Source organism: Myxine glutinosa, chromosome 9, assembly GCF_964187855.1.
Source record: "Myxine glutinosa chromosome 9, kmMyxGlut1.1, whole genome shotgun sequence".
Taxonomy (NCBI): domain Eukaryota; kingdom Metazoa; phylum Chordata; class Myxini; order Myxiniformes; family Myxinidae; genus Myxine; species Myxine glutinosa.
This window is the reverse complement of record NC_136269.1, coordinates 97,730,444-97,747,638: the sequence shown is the minus strand read 5'-3', so window position 1 is coordinate 97,747,638 and position 17,195 is coordinate 97,730,444. Positions and strand designations below refer to the sequence as shown.

The 17,195-nt window shown below is 51.5% G+C and overlaps 1 long non-coding RNA gene across 1 annotated transcript in view; it reads right to left on the bottom strand.

The window, feature by feature from the left end:
- Positions 1-619, bottom strand: part of LOC144893566 (uncharacterized) — a 3,687-nt gene extending 3,068 nt beyond the window's left edge. The window contains exon 1 of the long non-coding RNA XR_013624469.1: positions 472-619. This is a non-coding gene — a long non-coding RNA (uncharacterized LOC144893566). The remainder of the gene's footprint in view (positions 1-471) is intronic.
- Positions 620-17,195: the final 16,576 nt, after the last annotated feature.

Below are 17,195 nucleotides of genomic sequence, written 5' to 3'. Positions count from 1 at the left end.
ATCCAGTGATGGGATGTTCAACAAACTTGGTATATGTATATATTATGATGCAAAGATAAACCGATTATATTTTGGGGTCAAGAGGTCAAAGGTCATGTGTCAGGTAGAAATGTGATACTTGAGAACAGCTGAATCGATTTAAATCAATCTTGGTTCAAATATGTGTAATGATGTAATAATGTGGGCGGAAGCATGTGGGCGTCACCGCCGTGACGTCGAAGAGTGCCGTTCTCGGTATATAAAAGGTCCGTTTGTATTCCTTGAGGGGAATCTATGAATTACGTACGCAAACATGGAGGAATTTTAACACACAACTCCATACATCTTCCCTTGTGTCATCTTCATCGTCTTCTCAATATATCGTCCCCCAGTCTCCACACCCATGCGCGTACGTAATAAATAGAATCTAGATGGACTTGATGAGTGGGGTCATTGTTTTGCCGCTTTTCGTAATGGTAACATAACACTCACACATCGATTTCCAAACTTCGGACGATCTGACGAAGAGAGCCAGATCTGACAAAGATCGAACAAAGAAGTCTTCATCACTGTCTCCTCTTCTGCTTTACTCCTCAGGAGAGTTTCCTTCAGCACACGATCCCTCCCCGCCATTCCTTGTTCAAGCCTCACTCAATTCCCACACGTGACAGAATCTTCCTCTTCACGAGTATAAATCTGAGCATTTTTCAGAACTACCACGATCTACATATTCCACAAATTAGTGGGTTGGCGCAAGAGGAGGAATTAAAGAGCATCGGAAGAGAGGAGGTCGATGCACATGCGAGGGAGTGAGGGCCGCGGCGGTAGGCATTTCAGATGGACGTGGCTCCACAGATACAATACAATACGCCGTGCAGGGAGAGGTCATGTTGGGTGTGGTGTGGAGACCCCATGGAGCTTGCACAGAGGGACGCCAAAATGGACTTGTGTGACCGCGGTTATGTGATTTCTGTGGAGGATCCCATGGGAATTCAGAGGGACATGCCCAAGTAGGCTTGGTGACCCCATTACGTGATTTCTGTGGAGGATCCCATGGGAATTCAGAGGGACATGAACCAAGCAGGCTTGGTGACCCAGTTACTTGATTTCTGTGGAGGATCCCATGGGAATTCAGAGGGACATGCCGAAGTAGGCTTGGTGACCCCGTTACGTGATTTCTGTGAAGGATCCCATGGGAATTCAGAGGGACATGCCCAAGCAGGCTTGGTGACCCCACTACATGATTTCTGTGGAAGATCCCATGGGAATTCAGAGGGACATTCCCAAGCAGGCTTGGTGACCCAGTTACTTGATTTCTGTGGAGGATCCCATGGGAATTCAGAGGGACATGCCAAAGCAGGCTTGGTGACCCCATTACATGATTTCTGTGGAGGATCCACTGGGAATTCAGAGGGACATGCCCAAGCAGGCTTGGTGACCCCATTACGTGATTTCTGTTGAGGATCCCATGGGAATTCAAAGGGACATGCCAAAGTAGGCTTGGTGACCCAGTTACTTGATTTCTGTGGAGGATCCCATGGGAATTCAGAGGGACATGCCGAAGTAGGCTTGGTGACCCCGTTACGTGATTTCTGTGAAGGATCCCATGGGAATTCAGAGGGACATGCCCAAGCAGGCTTGGTGACCCCACTACATGATTTCTGTGGAAGATCCCATGGGAATTCAGAGGGACATTCCCAAGTAGGCTTGGTGACCCCGTTACGTGATTTCTGTGGAGGATCCCATGTGAATTCAGAGGGACATGCCCAAGTAGGCTTGGTGACCCCGTTACGTGATTTCTGTGGAGGATCCAATGGGATTTTTGAGGAAGGATGAGGAAGGATGAAAGTGACTGGTTGAGAAAAGTGATGGAAATTTAATGTAGAAGGAAGTAGAGGACGGGGAAGACCGAGAAAGACTTGGCTAAAGATGGTGGAAGAAGAAATGCGGGCAAGGGGGTTAACAAGGAGAGATGCAGAAAATAGGGCAAAATGGAGAAGATTGTCATGGGGACCGCAAGGCTAACCCCTGCTCTAGCAGGGAAAATGGCCTTAAAATGCATGTTGTTGTTGTTGTTGTTGTGTCCAATGGGAATTCAGAGGGACATGCCAAAGCAGGCTTGGTGACCCCATTACATGATTTCTGTGGAGGATCCACTGGGAATTCAGAGGGACATGCCCAAGCAGGCTTGGTGACCCCATTACGTGATTTCTGTTGAGGATCCCATGGGAATTCAAAGGGACATGCCAAAGTAGGCTTGGTGACCACGTTACGTCATTTCTGTGGAGGATTCAATGGGAATTCAGAGGGACATGCCAAAGTAGGCTTGGTGACCCCATTACATGATTTCTGTGGAGGATCCACTGGGAATTCAGAGGGACATGCCCAAGCAGGCTTGGTGACCCCATTACGTGATTTCTGTTGAGGATCCCATGGGAATTCAAAGGGACATGCCAAAGTAGGCTTGGTGACCACGTTACGTCATTTCAGTGGAGGATCCAATGTGAATTCAGAGGGACATGCCCAAGTAGGCTTGGTGACCCCGTTACATGATTTCTGTGGAGGATCCAATGGGAATTCAGAGGGACATGCCAAAGCAGGCTTGGTGACCCCGTTACGTGATTTCTGTGGAGGATCCCATGGGAATTCAGAGGGACATGCCCAAGCAGGCTTGGTGACTCCATTACGTGATTTCTGTGGAGGATCCAATGGGAATTCAAAGGGACATGCCCAAGTAGGCTTGGTGACCCCGTTACGTGATTTCTGTGGAGGATCCAATGGGAATTCAGAGGGACATGCCAAAGTAGGCTTGGTGACCCCGTTACGTGATTTCTGTGGAGGATCCCATGGGAATTCTCCAGATGTCGCCTGGTGGAATTGTCTCACTATTGCTGTCTAACTGGGAGTGGTGGCCACAGCTGAGTCTGGGTCCGTGGGGTATCCACGTCACCCGGCAGGGATAATTGTTGGTAGAAGGCACAGCAGGAAGAGACTAACGGGGGACGTATATAGAGAGAGACATTTTAGAGTGTCCATTTCAAAGTGACATCCAGGGTGAGTTATTTTCCTTTAATTGGCAGACTATTAAATTAGAGACTTTCCTCCTTCCTCTCTCCATCCCGACGGAGTTTGAATTGGAGAGGGGAATGAGTGCTGAGATGAGATAAATGAGGGGCGTGGCCAAATTAGTTTAGTAGAGTTGAGTTTGAGTGAATTGCACGAGGCGGTGTGTGTGAAAAGGAGCAGTTGTGTGTGAGGAGGTATGGATAACACCAATAAAGGCGGAGATTCGTCTCCACCCTTCTGAGGACGAATCTTTGGCTTTATTGGTGTTAGGTAGAAGGGATTCAGCTCTTTTGGAATGGGATGCCATTCCCTGGTTGGAACTAGTTGTAGTGAAGAATCCTTTGAAGGGTTCAAAAGTCTTTAGCGGGATGGGAGAGTGGCTCATAAGGGGTAGTTATTTGGCAGAAGGACATCCCGGCATTGGATGTGGATCAGGTCCCGAGCCAGACCAAAGAGCCCAAGAGGGATAGAGGAAGTACGGAGTTGGCTGAATACCCTGGGATAGGGACTCATGTGCCATGCGCCAGGAATGGCACCAGTGGGGGAGGCCAGGGAAGCCCCTCCACCCCCCCCCCCCAACTCAGGATTTAGCAAAAGCAGGAGAGCTGGGAGAGAGGGGGAGTGGCCCGCAGTAGCGCAGGGTGTAGACTTGAGTCAGGCGGATGGATACCCTGTAAAAGGGAGCCACACTGCCAAGTCACGATATTGTGCGATGGCACAGAGAGTAACTTCAACCTGTACGATAACGTGGTCGTCAGAAGCAGATCCGGCTATTGCTGTCTGTCTCGTCTCCAACACCCTGAAACACGGAAATGTACCGTGGAGCAAAAATATAATTAAGTTAAGGTTGCTTCAAATTAAAGCAAACCTCGGGGAAAATTATAATGTATAATAATAAAAGGCAATGTGTGTGTGAGTCTCCTCCATAACTCCAAAACCATGAAATCTAGTGGTCCCAAACTTTGCATGCATACTTCTCAAACTCCAAGAGATTGCATGAATGAAAACAGGGTGTCTGGGTGTCTTTTGAAATATCATTTATGCGAACAGGATTACCTTTGGTCAGCCTGTGTTCAGGTCAGCTTGGGGTCTTAATTCCGCCATTTTGTCCATTCAACTCACGTATGCCTTGCCTCAGAACAGGTCAGTTTCTGTACAATAAAGCTTCATATATACGAGTGGGAACATAGCTGATCTTCATACCTACGAATCACAGTATTCCTGTGTACATAACAATGCTTATAAATGCCGGAGTTTGTGCCTTTATTTAATTTCCGCATAGCTCTAGAATCTCTTCACCTGAACCTAATTTCAAAAGATTAACCGCCGAATTGACCTCAGCAGCAGTTCTGACTGATAAAAAAAGTGTTCATTTGTCTAATTCGCACATTGTGGGACACTCCAGGTATCTCAACAACATTGTTGGAATGCTTGCTTGAGTGCCGAAGCTGCTGGGTTTGCGCTCTCCAAGCAGCTTGGTAATGGGTGTAAAGATGGATGTTAGCGTGGGTGCCCATCTGCCAGCATTAATCCGTGGGCAATAAAGATTTCACGAATAGTAGGCAATTTTTCACCAGTGCTCTGCACAAATTCCAAATTTGCATCATATTCAGCTCCATTCAGCGGTCAGGCTTGACTAATTGGTTCGTGAAAGACTTGTGCCAGTCTCACATGTTCTGTAAAGCAGGCAACTCCATCATATAAAAACATGGTGTAAGATCATGGTCCTGATGAGATCTACATATGATACACTTGATTTGATTTTTATGTACAGCTAGAAAGTTTCGGTGCCCTCAGGGGATTCCAAACAGGGTGGAGATGGGGGAGGCAAAAATTAAAATGGCATCTTCTGTCATCGATCTGCTGGCTGATCTGCCAGAACTGCTGCTGATTGGCGTCAGGAAGGGCATCCGGCCATAAAAACATTGCCTCAAAAAGAGAACCATGACAATTACAACTACATATGGGCAGGGTACAGCCCGAAGTGGAGATCGGTTTCTGAGGTTTGGGAAATGGAATGTAGGGACAATGACAGGGAGATCAGGAGAAGTGGTGGAAGTATTGGTCAGAAGAAGAGTGGACATATGTTGTGTGCAAGAGACGAGATGGAAGGGAAGTGGTGTGAGAATGGTGAAGGGTAGGCAGGGACAGAAATACAAGTTTATGTGGCAAGGGTGCCTGGAGGGCGTGAATGGTGTTGGTGTCATGTTTTCTGAGGAGTTTGTAGACAGTGTGGTGAGTGTGACTAGAGTGAGTGATAGGTTGATGATGGTGAAAATGATGATTGGAAAGCTCTTGGTGAACGTCATCTCGGGAAATGCTCCGCAGCTTGGTCGAAGCGATGAAGAGAAGGACAAGTTCTGGTGTGCGATGGAGAAGCTGATGGAAAACGTGAAAGATGAGGAAGTTGTTGAGGTAGGAGGAGACCTAAATGGACATGTGGGAAGGAGTATGGATGGTTTTGACGGAGTTCATGGGGGTTATGGATATGGTGTTGGAAATGGAGAAGGTGAAAGGATTTTGGAGTTTGCTGATGGAGCTGATTTGTTGATTTGTAATACTCAGTTCCAGAAAGAGGATAATAAGCTTGTTACATACACGTCAGGTGGGTCGACGACAACCATTGACTACCTGATGGTGCGTAGGCGAGATAGGGGGCACCTCCGGGACACAAAGGTGATCCCAGGGGAGGAGGCTGTTTCACAGCACCACTTGGTTGTCTGCGACATAAGGGTGAAAGGTGTGAGGAGAGCTAGGCGGGTGAAGTACCAACCGAGAATGAAGGTGTGGAGATTGAAAGAGGTGACAGTAAGGGAGGCATTAAAAGAGAGGCTGAGTAGAGTCGAGGCTGATGTGGTTGAGCTTGAAAGTGGTTGGATGTCAATGAAAGCTAGTCTGTTGGGAGCCGTTGGTGAGGTATGTGGATGGACAAAAGGACCACCGAGGCATTCGGAAACATGGTGGTGGGATGATGAAGTTGGAAAGAGGATTGACGAGAAGAGGAAGAAGTTCAAGGAGTGGCAGGAGGCGAAGGGTACGGGAGCAGAAACAGCAGAGCATGAAAGTTATAAGGCAGCCAGGAAGGCTGCAAAGAAAGAGGTAGCAAAGGTGCAGCAGGCATGTAGGAAAATGTTCGGAGAACGCTTGGATTCGGAAGAGGGTCAGAAAGTAGTATTCAGGATTGCAAAGCAGATAGCGAAAGAGAGGTGTGATGTGATGTGGATGAGTTGCTTGAAGGATGAAGTGGGACAAATCGTTGTCGACCCAGATGGAATTAAAGGAAGATGGAAAAGATATATGGAAATGCTGTTGAATACAGAGAATGAATGGGATGGCAACATAGAGAGTAACCCAGTTTTAGGACCGGCAGAGAAGATAACTGAGAAGGAAGTTGAGGAAGCGATAAAAGCAATGAAGGGTAGAAAAGCGGGAGGGCCGACGGGAGTTGTGGGAGATATGTTGAAGGCAGCAGGAAGTTGGGGTGTGAAGAGAATGACAGAGATCTGTAATCTGGTGGTGAAAGAAGGCCGCATTCCAGTGGATTGGGAACTGAGTACCCTCGTCCCTCTATACAAGGGGAAAGGTGACCCTCTGGAGTGTGGCTCGTACCGAGCGATAAAGTTATTGGAGCATGGAATGAAGGTATTGGAAAGGGTGTTGGAGAGGAGGATAAGGAAGAAAGTGAAGATCGACGAAATGCAGTTTGGATTTATGCCAGGAAGAGGAACGACAGACGCGCTTTTCATTGTGAGGCAGTTGCAGGAGAAGTACATGGAGAAGAGGAAGAAGTTGTTTCTTGGGTTTGTTGATCTGGAGAAAGCATTCGATAGGGTTCCACGCAAAGTATTGACATGGGCATTGAGGATGTTAGGAGTGGAGGAATGGTTGATCAGAGTGGTGATGGCAATGTACAAAAGAGCACGCACAGCTGTAAGGACGAAGGACGGGAACAGTGGTGAGTTTGAGGTGAAGGTGGGAGTGCATCAGGGGTCGGTACTAAGTCCACTACTATTTGTAGCTGTGATGGAGGTGCTGGCTCAGAACGTAAAGGAGGGTTTACCGTGGGAGTTGTTGTATGCAGATGATCTGGTGTTGATTGCGGAAAGTATGGATGGACTGAAGGAAAAGATGAACAAGTGGAAGGAATCTATGGAGACAAAAGGTCTGAATGTGAATATCGGAAAGACGAAGGTGATGGCAAGTGGTAAAGCATGTGGTGAGGTGGAAAGAACTGGGAAGTGGCCCTGTGCTGTGTGTAGGAAGGGTGCCGGAGTGAACTCCATTCAATGTACAATGTGCGCTGAGTGGGTTCATCAAAAATGTAGTGGTCTGAGAGGGTCATTAACCAGTGTGGCAGCTACATTCGAATGTAAGGGGTGCACAGAGGGAGCTGCAGATGGAGGAAATGTTGAGTTGGATCTTGGAGACGGCGTGAAGGTGGAAGGTGTGAAAACATTTTGCTACCTCGGAGACATGCTGAATGGAGAAGGTGGATCAGACTCGGCAACAGTTGCTAGAGTGAGATGTGCATGGAAGAAGTTTCGGGAACTGAGTTGCGTGCTGATGATGAGGGGAGTGTCGTTGAAGCTGAAGGGAAAGCTGTATGCTGCATGTGTGAGAAGTGTTTTGATTTATGGGAGCGAGACATGGGTAATGAACGTAGAGCAGCAACGAAGGTTGGAAAGGGTGGAAATGCGAATGGTTCGACGGATGTGCGGAGTATCGTTGAGAGAGAGGAAGACAAATGATGAATTGCGAAAGATGATGGGAATAGAGCCTGTGATTGATGCTGTGAAGAGGAACAGGTTGAGATGGTTTGGTCACATGTTGAGGAAGGATGAAAGTGACTGGTTGAGAAGAGTGATGGAAATGAATGTAGAAGGAAGTAGAGGACGGGGAAGACCGAGAAAGACTTGGCTAAAGATGGTGGAAGAAGAAATGCGGGTAAGGGGGTTAGCAAGGAGAGATGCAGGAAATAGGGCAAAATGGAGAAGATTGTCATGGGGACCGCAAGGCTAACCCCCGCTCTAGTAGGGAAAATGGCCTTTAAAATGCATGTTGTTGTTGTTGTTGTATCTTCTGTCATCGAGCCGGCAAGCTGGGAGCAACAATTCGCATTTATTGCCACATCTGATGCAATTTAAATGCTCTAATGGTGGCGAGGAGTTCCATTTGAAACTTTTTGTTCGATATTTGTAGCTTTTTTATGCCTATTGTGTCTGTAATAAAAATATGTGTTGGTGTCAAAGCCAGTAACCAATTGAAAATTTATGGTAGGATACTCTTTACAGAGCGTTGGTGGTACTGAGGTGTTAGCAGTTGCTTGACAAGGGTGGTTTGCCATTGCCTTCCCAGCATTGTTTGTCTGTGTTCTATCCTTTTAAATGGTGGAAGGTTCTCGCCTTTAAATCAAGCAAGGAAGCATGCCATATTTAAAATGTATGGTATCACTCAAACATGGTTTGAACCACTGAATTCCCAGACTCAGAAAGTACGATCCAACCATTACGTCACTGAGTCTGTTACCTCCGCCACCAAAGGTGGATGGAGGTTATGTTTTCACCCCTGTCTGTTTGTCTGTCTGTCTGTGAACAAAGTATATCAAAAAGTTGTGGATGGATTCGGACGAAATTTGGCAGAAATGTAGCATATGTGACAAGGACGAAATTATTAGTTTTTTTGTGAAGATCCGGATCCGGATCCGGCTACTAGAATTTTTAAAAGTGATTCTTCACCATTGGGAGATATGGCCAAAAAGGATACATTAAAGCGCGGCGTTACGCGCGCTGCTTGTGAGCAAGGAGGAAGCGGACAAGCGGTAACATATAAACGTCTTTATTGTAAGACTACACTGTAACACTGAACTGCTCCGGGCTGGGCGCCCGGTGTATATCATGAGGCCACGCCTACCCCTCGGGCGTGGCCACCGCCCACTTGGTGCGTGGAATGATGTCACCACGCCAGTGGGCTTTTGTGTCCGCCACACGCGCCCCCCCAGAATTCCCGCGCACCTGGAGGGCCAGTTTGTGGGGCAGTCGAATGACCCGGCCGAAGCGCCCCCTGGCGATCGGCGGCGTCCGGGGTGCAGGGATACCAGGTGGGATGCCCCTGGCTGCCCCTGGGATGGGTGCAGGACCGGGGGGCGCCGTGGCGGCGGGGCTGGGCGGTGCCGGGGGTCCGCCCGCAGGAGGGCGGCCCCGACGTGGGGGTCGGGCCACTGGCGGTGGATGGTCCACATCGAGGTGGGCCGGCTTGAGGCGGTCTACCGAAACGCGGTCAGGAGTACCGCCGATGTCCAGGGTGAAGTGCTTCGCCCCGGTCTCCAGCACGCGGAAAGGCCCGTCGTACGGGGGCCGCAGTGGTGTCCGATGGGCATCGTGGCGGACGAAGACGTACTCCGCCGTGCGAAGCTCCGGGGCGACGTGCGTCGGTGGGTGCCCGTGGCATGCCGTTGGCACCGGGGCGAACCTCTGGGCGGTCTCTTGCAGAGCGGAGCGCTGCTGTGCCGCGGACCATGGTGCCGTGGAGTCGGGGAGGAACTCGCCCGGCACCCGCAGCGGTTGCCCGAAGACCAACTCCGCCGCGGATGCGCGCAGGTCCTCCTTGGGCACCGTCCGGAGGCCCAGCAGGACCCAGGGGAGCCTGTCGACCCAGCCGCCGTCGCGGAGGGTGGCCCGGAGCGCGGCCTTCAATGAGCGGTGAAATCGCTCACACAGGCCGTTAGCCTGGGGGTGGTAGGCCGTGGTTCGGTGCAGCCGGACCCCGAGGCCCTGCGCAACCGCCCCCCAGAGCTCCGAGGTGAACTGGGGGCCGCGGTCGGATGAGATGTCTGAGGGGGCGCCGAACCGGGCGACCCAGGTGGCGATGAAAGCCTGCGCGACATCGGCCGCCGTTGTCGACGCCAAGGGCACGGCCTCCGGCCACCGGGTGGTGCGGTCCACCATGGTGAGGACGTGGGTGAAACCCCGCGAGGGGGGCAGAGGGTCCCACCAGGTCCACGTGGACGTGGTCAAACCGGCGTTCCGGCACCGTGGACGGGGCCAACGGGGCCTGGGTGTGCCGGTGCACCTTGGCGCGCTGGCACGCGAGGCATGTCCTGGCCCAGCCGCGGACAGCCTTCCGGAGGCCATGCCAGACGAACTTGTCAGCGATCAGCCTTTGGGAGGCCCTCACGCCCGGGTGGGACAGGCCGTGGATGGCGTCAAACACCTGGCGCTGCCAGCCCGCGGGCACAATGGGGCGAGGACGCCCGAGGGAGACGTCGCACAAGAGGGCCGCGCCCGCGCCGTCGAACGGCACCTCGGTGACGCGGAGGCCCGTGACGGCGGTCCGCAAGGCCTGGACGTCGGGGTCAGCGGCCTGGTCCGCTGCCATCCGGGCATAGTCGATGCCGAGGTGGACTGCGTGGGCGACGGCCCGGGAAAGGCAATCCGCAACCGGGTTGTCCTTCCCCGCGACGTGCTGGATGTCCGTCGTGTACTCGGACACGGCCGAGAGGTGACGCTGCTGCCGGGCCGACCACGGCTCGGTGACCTTGCCCATCGCGAAGATCAGCGGCTTGTGGTCGACGAAGGCAGTGAACGCCCGGCCCTCGAGCAGATGGCGGAAGTGCCTGACCGCCAAGTGAAGTCCGAGCAACTCGCGGTCGAAGGTACTGTAACGGCGTTCGGGCGGGCGAAGCTGCCGGCTAAAGAACGCCAGCGGTTGCCAAGCTCCACGCACCCATTGCTCGTGCACCGCGCCCACCGCGTAGTCCGAGGCATCGGTGGTGAGGGCGATCGGTGCATCGGGCGCCGGGTGCGCGAGCATGGTGGCGTTAGCCAAGGCGAGCTTCGCGCCCGTGAACGCCGTGTCCATCTGCTCGGTCCAGGTAACGTCGCCTTTGCCCGGCTTACCTCGGAGAGCATCGTGCAGGGGGCGCAGGAGCTGGGCGATACGGGGCAGGAACCGATGGTAAAAGTTCACCATGCCCAGGAACTCCTGCAGCCCTCTGATCGTGCGGGGGCGCGGAAACCCCTTCACCGCCTCCACCTTGGCCGGCAGGGGGACCGCTCCGTGCCTGGTGACACGGTGCCCCAGAAAATCGATTGTGGCGGCGCCGAACCGGCACTTTGCGGGGTTCACAATCAGGCCATGCTGGCCCAGGCGTTCGAAGAGCGTGCGGAGGTGGCGTAGGTGCTCTTCGCGGGACGCGCTGGCGACGAGGATATCGTCCAGGTAGACATAGACAAAATCCAAGTCGCGCAGGACGCTGTCCATCAGTCGCTGGAACGCCTGAGCCGCATTCTTCAGACCGAAGGGCATGCGCAGGAACTCGAAGAGTCCGAATGGCGTGATGACCGCCGTCTTCGGGACGTCCTCCGGCCTGACGGGGACCTGATGGTAGCCGCGTATGAGGTCCACCTTCGAGAAGAAGGACCTGCCCGCCAAACGGGCGGAAAAGTCCTGAATGTGGGGGACGGGGTAGCGGTCGGGAGTCGTGGCGTCATTGAGACGGCGATAGTCCCCGCACGGTCGCCATCCCCCGCCGGGCTTCGGCACGATGTGCAGCGGCGACGCCCAAGCGCTCTCTGAGCGCCGAACGATGCCGAGTCGCTCCAGGGTAGCGAACGCCGCTTTTGCTACCGCCAGCTTCGTCGGCTCGAGGCGGCGTGCCCGGGCGTAGACCGGTGGCCCGACGGTGGGGATGTGATGGGCCACCCCGTGCTTGACGGCCCCCGCCGAGAAGGTGGGCCGCGTGAGGGCCGGGAAGCCGGCGAGGAGGCGGGTGAATGCGTCCGCTGCCGGAAGCGTACAGACCAACGTGGCTGGAACCGAATCGTTCGGCAAGCCGCTTGGCAAGCCGCTCGTTGAGCTGGGCAACGCACATGCGAGCGAGCTGAACGTCTCGGCCTGGACAAGCCGTCTGCGCTTGACGTCGAACAGGAGCCCATTAGCGCACAGGAAGTCCGCGCCAAGCAGTGCCATGGGCACGTCGGCGGTGACACGAACGTCAATCGGAAAACCTGCCCTCCAAACCGCAGAGAGAGGCAGCGTTTTCCGTACGTACGGATGGGCGTCCCGTTCGCGGCAAGCAGCGCGGGGCCCCCACCCGCGGCGTGCTTGTCTGACGTGCCGGCGGGAATGACACTCACCTGTGCTCCCGTGTCGCACAGGTAACGGCGCCCGGAGAAGGTGTCCGTTATGAACAGCAGGCTGCTCGAACGGCCGGCGCTCATCGCCACAATTGAGCGCCGGCCCGGGCGTTTCCCGACCCGTTGAAGGAGCACGGCGGATGACACCGCCGAGCTTCGTGGCCGAACTTGGCGTGGAACCAGCACCAGGTGGTGGAGCTGGAGGAGCGCGGCTGGCTCCGCCAGGCCGGTGGAGTCGACGGGTTTCCCCGCGGTGGCGGTTTTCGCCGCGGCGGTGGGCGGGGCGTGGCGGCGTTCACGAGGTGCGTATCAGCATGCTGCTGAACCTCAGCGTGCTGTAGAAGATGATGCTGTGGAACATCAGCGTCGAAGGCCGTGACGGCCACGCCAACGCTCGCCCGCGTGTCCGAAGCGGCGAAGTACTTGTCCGCCTCGGCCGCCAATGCTCGGGGTTCCGTTAGCCCGGTCCCGGCCAACGCGAGGCGAACCTGCGCTGGAAGTTGGCGACGGAAAAGCGCCCGGAATAGCGAACCGGGGGCTTCGTCGCCCAACAGTGACAGCATATGGTCCATTCGGACCGACGGGCGCGTCTCACCGAGCTCGGGGAGATCCAGGAGGCGATCGGCCCGTGCGTCGTCCGTGAGGCCGAACGTGGCTAGGAGTAGCCGCTTGAGTGCCTCGTACTTGTGGCCGTCCGGTGGGTGGCGAAGGACGGACACAACTCGAGCGGCCGTGCCGGGCCCGAGGGAGGCGACGACATGGCAGTAGCGCAGGTCGTCGTTGGTGAGGCGCCGAAGCTGAAATTGGGCTTCGGCTTGAACGAACCAGACTTCGGCCTGGGCCTCCCAAAATTCGGGAAGTTTAATCGCCATTGCCTTGTCGTTGGCCATTGCAATGGCGTCGTGTTCGGAAGGATCGCTACGGCAGATCCAACGTCGAGGGTCACCAGTAAAGCGCGGCGTTACGCGCGCTGCTTGTGAGCAAGGAGGAAGCGGACAAGCGGTAACATATAAACGTCTTTATTGTAAGACTACACTGTAACACTGAACTGCTCCGGGCTGGGTGCCCGGTGTATATCATGAGGCCACGCCTACCCCTCGGGCGTGGCCACCGCCCACTTGGTGCGTGGAATGATGTCACCACGCCAGTGGGCTTTTGTGTCCGCCACAACATAGCAGAATATCTCAAAAGGTTATCGACGGATTTGGACGAAACTTGGTGGACAGGTTGGGTGTCTGACAAGGACAAACAGATTCGATTTTGGTGAAGATCTGAATATGGATTCGGATACGAGAATTATTTGATTTATAAGTGATTCTTCACCATTGAGAGATCGGGCGAAAAGCGATATATATCATGATATTTAAAAAAAGTTATGGACGAGTTATGAATGAACTTGGTGGATGAGTTGGTTCGGTGACAATAACAAGCCAATTAAATTTTGGTTCAGATCCGAATCCAGATCCGGCCTATCATTGGATACAAAACGTAAACTGCTCAACCTGGCGAAGGTATGCTCTCTACCGAGTACCGTCGTAGTTTATCATACATTACTGTTGACATTTTTTGAAAAATTTTTTTTTTTTTCAAAAAGGTAGTAACGATGACGTGGTATATTTTTTCTGTATTAGTCAGAAAATCCTGAGAATCGTTACTTTGTTGAGGAATAAAAAATTAATGAGTAATGTCCGTAGCAACAATTATTGCTCAGTTCTACAACTTGTATAATTTATGAGTCATGTTAGAGTTTATTTTAATGTGTGCTGTGTAGAAGATCTTCCTTCTGTACATCAATTGAATACACACACACACACACACACACACACACACACACACACACACACACACACACACACACACACACACACACACACACACACACACACACACACACACACACACACGGTATATGTAACATGCAAATCTGTCATTACTGCCAAAGAAGACTAAGTACAAATTACAGTAATTACATTCAAGGAAATGTAATTATTCTGCTTTTAGACATGTCTCCTAGTCTTGTGGGGCCTGTAAGATTGTATCAAGTCAAACTGGAGGAGCAGCTGTTTCATCACGGTGGGACAGCTCGTTCTCCTGCAGTCTCAACGAGCACGTTTCCGTTTCGGTGTGTAGGCCTACACCAAGAATTACAATGGATAAACCAAGAAAAATTTCGTTGTCTGCTTACCATAGATTTCTGCTTGATGTTTAAACACGAGATCTAGGATTCTAGAAGCCATGCATCTGCTTTAGACATTCAGGAACCCGCGTAGACACACGTAACGGACTATCCTTTAATGTGCATGCATATGTATACGTACACGTGTACAGTGCCTTCAGAAAGTATTCACACCCAATGACTTTTTGATATTTTGTTGTGTTACAGGCTGAATTTAGAATTGATTAAACTGAGATTTTTGTCACTGATCTACACATAATTCCCCATAATAATGTCAAAGTGGAATCCTTTTATTTAAATTTTTACAAAATAATTAAAAGAAAATACAGAAATATCTAGTTTACATAAGTATTCAACCCCCTGAGACAATACTTTGTGAAGTGTCTTTGGCAACGATTACAGCTTCAAGTCTTCTTGGCTATTTCTGTATCAGCTTTGCACATCTAGATTTGGGGAGTTTCCCCCTTTCTTCCTTACAGATCTGCTCAAGCTCTGTCAAGTTGGATGGGGAGCGTCGGTGAACAGCAATCTTCAAGTCTTTCCACAGATTCTCAATGAGATTCAAGTCTGGGCTGATAGGCAGAGCAATAAAGGAGAGGGAGAAAGAGAAAGAGGAGAAGAAGAGAGACAGAGGAGAGGAGAGGGAGACAGATAGAGAAAGGCGAGGGAGAGAGAAAGAGGTGAGGGAGAGATAAAGGAATGAAGAGGGAGAGAGATAGAGGAAAGGAGAGGGAGAAAGATAGAGGAAAGGAAAGGGAGAGAGATAGAGGAAAGGAGAGGGAGAGAGATATAGGAAAGGAGAGGGAGAGAGATAGAGGAAAGGAGAGGGAGAGAGATAGAGGAAAGGCGAGGGAGAGAGATATAGGAAAGGAGAGGGAGAGAGATAGAAGAAAGGAGAGGGACAGAGATAGAGGAAAGGAGAGGGAGAGAGATAGAGGAAAGGAGAGGGAGAGAGATAGAGGAAAGGAGAGGGAGAGAGATATAGGAAAGGAGAGGGAGAGAGATAGAGGAAAGGAGAGGGAGAGAGATAGAGGAAAGGAGAGGGAGAGAGATAGAGGAAAGGAGAGGGAGAGAGATAGAGGAAAGGAGAGGGAGAGAGATAGAGGAAAGGAGAGGGAGAGAGATAGAGGAAAAGAGAGGGACAGAGATAGAGGAGAGAAAGAGAGATAGAGGAAAGGAGAGGGAGAGAGATAGAGGAAAAGAGAGGGACAGAGATAGAGGAAAAGAGAGTGAGAGAGACAGAGGAAAAGAGAGGAAGAGAGATAGAGGAAAGGAGAAGGAGAGAGATAGAGGAAAAGAGAGGGAGAGAGATAGAGGAAAGAAAGAGAGATAGAGGAAAGGAGAGGGAGAGATATAGAGGAAAATAGAGGGACAGAGATAGAGGAAAAGAGAGGGAGAGAGACAGAGGAAAAGAGAGGAAGAGAGATCGAGGAAAGAAAGAGAGATAGAGGAAAGAAAGAGAGATAGAGGAAAGGAGAGGGAGAGAGATAGAGGAAAATAGAGGGACAGAGATAGAGGAAAAGAGAGGGAGAGAGAAAGAGGCAAAGAGAGGGAGAGAGATCGAGGCAAAGAGAGGAATTGAGGTGAGGGAAAGGGATAGAGGAGAGGGATAGCGGAGAGGGAGAGGGATAGAGGAAAAGAGAGGGACAGAGATAGAGGAAAAGAGAGGGACACAGATAGAGGAAAAGAGAGGGACATAGATCGAAGAGAGAAAGAGAGATTGAGGAAAGGAGAGGAACAGAGATAGAGGAAAAGAGAGGGAGAGAGATAGAGGCAAAGAGAGGAACAGAGATAGAGGAGAGGGATAGCGGAGAGGGAGAGGGATAGAGGAAAAGAGAGGGACATAGATAGAGGAAAAGAGAGGGACATAGATAGAGGCAAAGCGAGGAACGGAGATAGAGGAAAAGAGAGGGAGAGAGGAAAAGAGAGGGACATAGATCGAGGAGAGAAAGAGAGATTGAGGAAAGGAGAGGAACAGAGATAGAGGAAAAGAGAGGGAGAGAGATAGAGGCAAAGAGAGGAACAGAGATAGAGGAGAGGGATAGCGGAGAGGGAGAGGGATAGAGGAAAAGAGAGGGACATAGATAGAGGAAAAGAGAGGGACATAGATAGAGGCGAGAAAGAGAGATTGAGGAAAGGAGAGGAACGGAGATAGAGGCAAAGCGAGGAACGGAGATAGAGGAGAGAGATAGAGGAAATCTGCTAGATAGAGGCAAAGCGAGGAACGGAGATAGAGGAAAAGAGAGGGAGAGAGGAAAAGAGAGGGACATAGATAGAGGAGAGAAAGAGAGATTGAGGAAAGGAGAGGAACGGAGATAGAGGCAAAGAGAGGGACATAGATAGAGGAAAAGAGAGGGAGAGAGGAAAAGAGAGGGAGAGAGGAAAAGAGAGGGAGAGAGATAGAGGAGAGAAAGAGAGATTGAGGAAAGGAGAGGAACGGAGATAGAGGCAAAGAGAGGGACATAGATAGAGGAGAGAAAGAGAGATTGAGGAAAGGAGAGGAACAGAGATAGAGGAAAAGAGAGGGAGAGAGATTGAGGCAAAGAGAGGAACGGAGATAGAGGAAAAGAGAGGGAGAGAGGAAAAGAGAGGGAGAGAGGAAAAGAGAGGGAGAGAGATAGAGGAGAGAAAGAGAGATTGAGGAAAGGAGAGGAACGGAGATAGAGGCAAAGAGAGGGACATAGATAGAGGAGAGAAAGAGAGATTGAGGAAAGGAGAGGAACAGAGATAGAGGAAAAGAGAGGGAGAGAGATAGAGGCAAAGAGAGGAACAGAGATAGAGGAGAGGGATAGCGGAGAGGGAGAGGGATAGAGGAAAAGAGAGGAACATAGATAGAGGAA